The 8,220-nt window shown below is 39.1% G+C and overlaps 1 long non-coding RNA gene across 1 annotated transcript; it reads left to right on the forward strand.

Moving 5' to 3' along the window:
- The first annotated feature begins 2,311 nt into the window (after window positions 1-2,311).
- LOC143297201 (uncharacterized) lies at window positions 2,312-4,754 on the forward strand. Its single transcript, XR_013057229.1, has 3 exons — window positions 2,312-3,286; window positions 3,818-3,908; window positions 4,713-4,754. It is a non-coding gene; the product is annotated as an uncharacterized LOC143297201 (long non-coding RNA).
- Window positions 4,755-8,220: the final 3,466 nt, after the last annotated feature.

Consider the following 8,220-nt stretch of genomic DNA (forward strand, 5'->3'; position numbering starts at 1 on the left):
TGAATAAGCGTCAATGCATGTTTTCTAAAATCCATATTTTCTGAAGGTTTTCTTTGCATTTTAGAGTGATGTTAACAAAATGTAAGTCACACACATGCATGTACGGGCACACACACACACACACGTGTATGTATATATATTGATATATATATAGATATGCACACACAAACACACCCATATCCATTTGTGAATCACAATCCTGAACACATTCTGACACTAGTGACAATGACCCTTATCCATGAGCCAAGTCCCAGCAAGCAGCTTGACTTAACCTTCACTGGTTATCATGGGTCGTACACGACCCAGAAGGGTACAAAAACACAAATAGCTCAGCCAATTCTTAAGATTTTTCTACGAAATTTTCAGAAATGCTTCCTACACCTAAAAGGCCAACTTTTGCCAAAAAATGGAAAAAAAAACTTCATTAATTAGTTAATGAGTAATTAAAGGTGGCATTTTAACTACACACGGACGCTTGTGTGGGTCGTGTATGAACCATGCTTTTTTAAGAGGAAAAAAACGTGGTCACCCCTCGAAAGCTCGTGTGGGTCATGCACGACCCATACCTTTTTAAAAGTGATTTCTTCAGGTTTAATTTGCAATTAGTGAAGGAAAATCAAGAAGTTTTACTTTCAATAGCCTCACTACCCCACTACTCTCGCACTACTCCCCGCCCCGTCCCTTTCGCCTGTCTTCAGCTTCCATCCCTTTCTCTAACAGCATGTACCTGTGTGACTGAATATCTTTGATTGTGCGTGTATAGGATGCTTTGAATCATCTCTCTCGCTGTCTGTCTGTCTCTCTGTCTCAGTCTCTTTGTGTGTGTGTGTGTGTCTCTCTCTCTCTCTATCTCTGCATAAGTAGGGTTTGTATGCATGTGCATGTGGTGTTGTGCGTTTGTGTGTGTGATCAGTTGTGTGTGAGTGTGTGTGTGCATGTGCGTGTGTGTGAATGCATGAGTATGTGTTTCTTCTGAGTGTATGTGTTTGTGTGAGTCTCTGTGTGCGTGTGCGAGCACATGTGTGTTTAATCAGTTGAGTCTGTGTGTGCATGTGCGAGCGCATGTGTGTGTAATCAGTTGTTACGATACGTTTTCCTTTCCTATATTTTGTTATAAGCTTTGGATGAATATACAGGTTTTTGTCTCTTTACAAAGTATGGGTCGTGCACGACCCACACAAGCTTTGGAGGAATATACAGGGTTTTTTCTCTAAAAGGTATTGGTCGTGGACGACCCACATGAGCTTCGTGTGTAGTCAAAAGCGACAGCAGTATGGGTCGTGGACGATCCACATGAACTTCTGTGTGTAGTCAAAAGCGACAGCCAGCGAAGGTTAAGCAGCAACTATGAGGTCATTGACCTCAAATCTACCACATATCATGTCTTGATTTCAAGTGTAACTTTTTTCTTTTTAAACAAAGCCTGTAACTGTCAAAACTGATAGTATAGTTTGAATGACAAGGTTCTGTTCTCCCCTGTCTTCCCTCCTCCACTGTCCTTTGCTTGGTTCCAATAAAGTATTCAAAACATTTCCTGCTCCAAAGAAGAAAGTATATTGGATGCTTCCATATGCTTCGCCATCTCAATCTGTCTTCTCTCGTGACTCACATAATGACACACACACACACACATATATAATATATGATAATGATGTGAATACTTATATAGTGCCTATCCTTGGTTAGTGACCAAGCTCTACATGCTTTACAAACAGTGCAGTGAGTCATTTGCACAACAGGCTGCCTTCCCGGGTAGAGCCGACTGACAGCCGCCATTGGGCGCTCATCATTTGTTTCTTGTGTCATTCAATCAGGTTTCAGCTATGCACACATACACACTCCTACAGACATGTTACATTTTATGTGTATGAACTTTTTTCTTTGTATATTACCGTGTCATGTATGCAGCCATACTCTGCTTTCAGGGGTGTACATGCTGGGAATGTTATTGTTTCCATATCCCACTAAACATTGACATGGGTTACAGGGTCTTTAACGTGTGTATTTGATCTGCATGTGTGTACACACGAAAGGGGTTTCAGGCACTACATATCTGCACATCTGTAGACCTGATAGATTGGAAAGATCTCCACCCTTTACCCACCTGGCGCCATTACCGAGACTCTAACCCGTGACCCTCAGATTGAAAGTCTTACCACTCAGCTATTGCGCTTGTCTCACACACACACACACACACACACACACAGAGTTCAGAAAAGTAGGTCAATCGGTAAATCTGACCGCAAAAAAGTCTGGTGACGAAGTATAATCTCGGCTCAAAGATTACAATTGAGTTATATAACAAGTTTCATTGTGCTTGTCCCAGAAAAAAAACAACAAAGACCTATTTGCATAATGCCTCAGAACAATGGCATGTGGCCCCCTATTTATACACCTGACATGCTTCAAACTGCCAGAATCAGTCAATCTGGGGGGACAGGTCAGTTGCACGAACCCTTCAGTCACAAATGATGTTTTCTACTGTCTCCACTGTTATCTGCCTGCTGTTTACTTCGTTCTTATGTGGTGAGTCTTTGTCTCTCTTCTACTTCTGGCCACAAACGCCTGCACCGTGTGTGCATGCATGTATGACCCTATGTGCTACAAATTATGAAAGAATTTGTGGAGCAAAAACAACATATTCATGCAAGAACCACATCTATCAACAACAGAAAAAACACCAGAAGCCTGAAAAAGAATGAAAACAAATATAATTCATTCTGTAACCAGACCTATTAAAATTTTGTTTTCAAAACACCAACAAATGCTTGAAAAAGAAAGCAAATATAATTCATTATGTAAGCAGACCTATTTAGTAACACATTTTAGGAGAGACCTTGTAACTGAATGTGGGTTAACCAAAGGAGTGACTTCAACTCATGAATTCTTCACACTGATGATCCCATATAAAAGTTCACTTTAAATAATATGACTAAAAAGAAAATACAGACCAGATGACAAAATGTGCACTCATTACTTAATAGGGAAAGATGTCATCACAGCCTTAAAATTTGCAACGTCAGTCTGTGTATGTAACAATATGTAAAACCTTTTAGACTGATTGATTTATAATGATGTTGAACCCCTCTCCAATGTAAAAGTTTCAAGGTATCTGTGTTGTTTACAATATATTTATGTGCGTACATGCACGCATGTGTGCTGGTGTGCATGTGTGTGTATGTGTGCAGATACAGCACAAGGTTCTGACTGCCTAAAAGGATGGACAGCTTTTGGATTTTCTTGTTACACCATTATCCATCAACCTCTAAACTGGTTTGAGGGCATGGTGAGATCCTGCAACTTTGTGTGTGCGTGTGTGTGTGCATGTGTGCATACATGAGCGTGCGTGTATATGTGTGTTCATTTTATTATCATTATTATTATTATTATTATTCTTTATGGGGCATCCTTTCCTCATATCTCTGTTACCGATGCTGACTAAAAAAAACCCATCAAAACAGAAGGGGAAAATAATACACACACACACACGTTTTTTTTTCCTTTTTTTTTAAAGATATGCTTGGTACACAGAATGCCTTCACAACAGTGGACGATGGACGACGATGTATCAAAGATGACAATGAATGTAATCATGGTGATGACTAGAGAACGGTAGAATGGTGATGCTGGGGTGATGACAAAGATGATGGTGGCATGTGGATGGTAATGATGGTGATAATGAGGACAACACAATTATGAAGTGTTGAAATGACTGATGAGCTCACTAGAATGTCCAGAAATGAATGACATCATTATGATGTCCAGAAAGTGGTGACACTCTGTAGTTCTGACAGAGATAGTTTACCCTGTTGTGCAGAACGCCTGCAAGGCAGTGGGTGGGTCAATGGTGGAAATCGACTCCATGGAAGAAAACAGATTCCTCACTTCACTCATGCTGAAGGAGCATGGTGAGTTCAGAATAATAACTGGGCAGTGTGCAGTGGTTCATCAGATGTGGGGACAGAGTATGTGAGTGTGTGTGTGAATGTGAATGTAAATGTCTGCAAATGTGTGTGCGAGTGAGCGCATTATGCAGCACAGTTGTGTGTTTGGGTGCAAACCACAGCAGTGGTAGTGACTGAGGGTCATGTTGACAGTTGTTGGTTTTGATAGGAATCACAATGACAAAAATTGACAAAGAAGTGGACAGAGAGAGAGTGTTGCTAATGATGGATTTCACATTTTTTAAAAAGCCACCAACTCTCTCATGATTCAACCTATATTTGATTTTGAATAATTGTCTGAAAAGGAAGGGTGCTCAACTGCCTTTAAAAAACTAGTCTGTACAGACCAATACTGCTGCACAGAAAAACGGGAGATTTTTACTCAGGAAACATGAAATCATGCGACAGAGAATTATGTCTTCCAACAGTGCCTCATGCAACATACACTGCATCTCAACTATTCACCAGAACACAGTTGCAGTACATGCTGTGCATCGCAGCAGTCAACTTCCATGTACTTGGTAAAGGCTTACAGACAATCTGCAGCTGTTTAACAAATGAATAAAGAAAGAAAGAAAGAAAAACTTCACACAGCTGTCGGTCAACTGTGCAGCAGGTTACATAGCCATATCTTAGCATGTGGCCATTCATGACACTGATATACACATACAAACACACACACTGAATGTAATTATAGACTCAGACAAGTTTCTTATTATCTAATGACTATTGTATGAGATAATTTTGCTTGCACTTCCTTCGAAACAGACACGGGTGCCTGGATTGGGTTGGCGGACTTTCTTGTAGAGGGTGATTTCGTTTGGACTAGTTCCCAAGAGCCCATGGAGTTTGTGAGCTGGGATGTGGGGCAGCCAAGTGATCAAGGAGGGGATAACCAAGACTGTGGTAAACTCCGAAACAACGGGCACTGGGATGATGACTACTGCAGCAGCAAGCATTGGGTTTTGTGTGAAAAAGAGTATGTGACCTTGTTTTCTTTTCTGTTCTAGCTCATTCCTTTTCTTGCTCCTTTCTTTCTGTTCTTAAATCCCTTCTCCATTCTTTTTATATATATATATATATATTATTTCCTCTTGCTTTTCTTTCTGTTTTCTTCTACAAACCCTGAAAGACTCAGAACTATGGCAAATAGGACTGACAAAATTACTGCTTCTGATATTAAGGTGAGACAGAAAATGCTAACCTGGGTTTAGATTTTCCCTGTGGATGTCAGACATGAACCTGAAATGTGTGACATGCCAAAACAGTTATATTTTTTATAAAGATGAGGAAATGAACTTGAAATTCTAGTACATGAAGGTCACAGAGAATGCAAAATTTTCTGCCTGGTTTTACAGGCTTTTTCTACATCAAAGATAATGACATACTAAAACAATTAATGATTGACAATAATGTGAAACTACCAGGACACCATGGGTTTTCTTGCTTTCACATGATTCTGCAGCTGACCATTTTCCCAAGACCTTACAGACACCAGTGACAGTTGTAAAGTGCGATCATTTAGGAGGACTGGCAAGATCTTTGCAGTTATTTCCTACTATTTCTCAGTATCCTCAATTAATTGACTTTAGATTGGGTATGATCTCCAGGCCTTCCACAAAATGGTTGGGAGGCTAACTGGGTGGAGTGAACGGTTTTAAGAAATCATACAGCATGAGAGAAAGCCACTTACTTTTTACATCCTTCTTGAAGGACCAAGAAAAAATACTAAGGAGCTGTTGGAGGTATTACAAAGCTTCAGATACTTTTTTCTGTCCCATCTTTTGATTTTTTTCAAGTTTTCGTTAAAAAAAAAATAAAAAAAAAGCTGTGCTGTTCTTTAATACCTCTTAACTTCAACTCCTTTATTTGTGCTCACTAGAAAGACTGTGACGGAACTGATAGTAAAGACAGGTGAACAATGTCAGCTAATGTCAGAATACCTACTTCCTGGAGGTTATCGGCCGTAGCTACTTTCATTTTCTCCGCATAGGCGGATAGTAGTTTGCACAAGGCAGGAATGTCAGACCCCTGCCAGAGTCTGCACTAGTGGGTCATGGTAAGTATGTTAGATAAACGTAATTTTAGGAAGAAAATTTCCTTTTCTTCCTTATTGTGTTCTTGTTTTCTAAAAATAAAGAAAAATATCAAAAAATCTACAGGATTCATAAACAGATGGGAAAAAAAAAATCTTTTTCTGTCTTTTTTGTTCCAGCCCTGACCAAGATGTGATTGGATAGATGTTCTGATGATCCAGATGAACACGGGTTTGGACATCCCCACCATTTTCATTGCATTTTTCTGCACAAGCCTCTTTAATTGAGCTTGGAAATCATATGGTTTGATCATATTGCCCCAAACCATGTTTTTCGTTTGTATTTCTTTCTGTTCATATTCTACTGTTAATAAAAACAAATTTTCGTTCTTTGCTAAGTGGTCTAAGTTATCATTATGACAACTATTATTGACATAGTTTGTGATCAAAGCTGACAAGTTTATTTTATCTATATAAAAAAAGGGTGCAATTTCTGGATATGAAACAGACTTTCTAACATATGCTCACAATTACTGACATTTTATGTTAGGGATGGATGGTAGCTGTGGCAGCTGTGGATTTCATTCGTGAATGATTATTTGTGAAACCAATATCAGTAAAAGAGAAAGAAAACTGACTTTGCAGACAGACGCACTCTTGAGACAAACAAACAGAGATGCCAACCCCTGTCAAGTGTTTGTAGGAACAATCAGGAAATTTGGCAGGAACATTTTGAATATGGAAGGAACACTCAGACTCAGAGCCACACCAGCATACTACATTTTATCTACAAGGCATACAAACACTTGGGCCTACCTGCAACTTGGTATAACTGCTGCGATTAAGCTGACTGGTCCACTCAATGCTATTTCAATGTAAACACGCACGCGATTAGCTGAGCATCATCATGTGAGACCAAGGTTAGCAGTGACTGCCATGGCATCATGATCGATAGGTCTAGAGGGTCTGGGTAATATTACAGTGATTGATAGGTCTAGAGCGTCTGGGTAATATTACGACAGGAAAGCAAGTGACCATGCTATGTAGTCGAAAATGAACTCATCAGTACAATTTTAAGGTTGATGTAATGTCAGAACAAACAGCGATTGAGTGTAGCAAAATACGGTGAAATCGTAACAGTTGGCATCTCTGAACAAAGCCTGCATCCTGCTTAAAAGCCAATATTGAGCAAGTGGCACACACTGGGTGACAACATCAATACACCACACACCATAAACTGATGAAGTCATGCAAGTACAAGCACTGCAACAAAAGAAGTATAAACCAGAAACAGAAAAGCCCCTTTCAAACAAGAAATTAAGGAACAGGTACTTCATAAAAAGAAAGAAATGGAAGATAAGCTTCCAACATGGCTACAGAGTAAAATCATGACATTCTTCTTGATAATAGATCATGAGAGTAAGAAGACAGTACAACTGAAACTACAGATACAATTTATGCAGCAGCCCTGAAACACAGAAAACATAATACACATATTGATTTTCCTTCAGGGCAAAACACAAGCTTGTCCCTGTACAGTGTTCTGCTGTGGTTAATGTCTTACAAGATCTAGCGAAAAAAAAAAAAAGAAAAAAAAAAAAGACCATGGAAACATGGAAAAAAACATCTTCCAAGTATTGTTATAGTATTCAGTGTAAAAATTTTTTTAAACCTGCTTTTTTCTTCTCCTTCTCCCACCCTGTGTGTGTGTGTGTGTGTGTGTTTAAGATGAACTAATCATTTGGAAATGGGATGGTAAGCACATGTGATAAATGACAGTAATCAAACCAATGTCTTTTCATGTAGGAACTATTAATCTGGTCAAAATGTACTTGATGCTTGGTTTATGAATGTGAAATTTTTAATGGAATGAAAATGAGAAACACCCCCAGACATATATACACACACACAAATGAAGAGGCTAATACAAAAACTTAACATCCACCTGCAACTGAATTATTGTAAATATTACTAGCATTTATGAACCATCTGCAGTTGCATTATAAATATTAGTAACATTTAAGAGCCAACTATCGCTTCATATTACTGAGATTTGAGACCCATCTGCCATAACACTACGAGTCATCTGCTATTAGGCTACTGTCAACCATCAGCAGTCTGTTGTTACACTACATGAAGCTATGAGCCGAGCCATCTTCTGTTGACATTGTGTTATTCACAATCAGGAGCCATTTGTTGTTATATTTTGTCACTATTAGTACACTCAAGTCATCTGATGTA

Source organism: Babylonia areolata, chromosome 22 (genome assembly GCF_041734735.1).
Source record: "Babylonia areolata isolate BAREFJ2019XMU chromosome 22, ASM4173473v1, whole genome shotgun sequence".
Classification (NCBI taxonomy): Eukaryota; Metazoa; Mollusca; class Gastropoda; order Neogastropoda; family Buccinidae; genus Babylonia; species Babylonia areolata.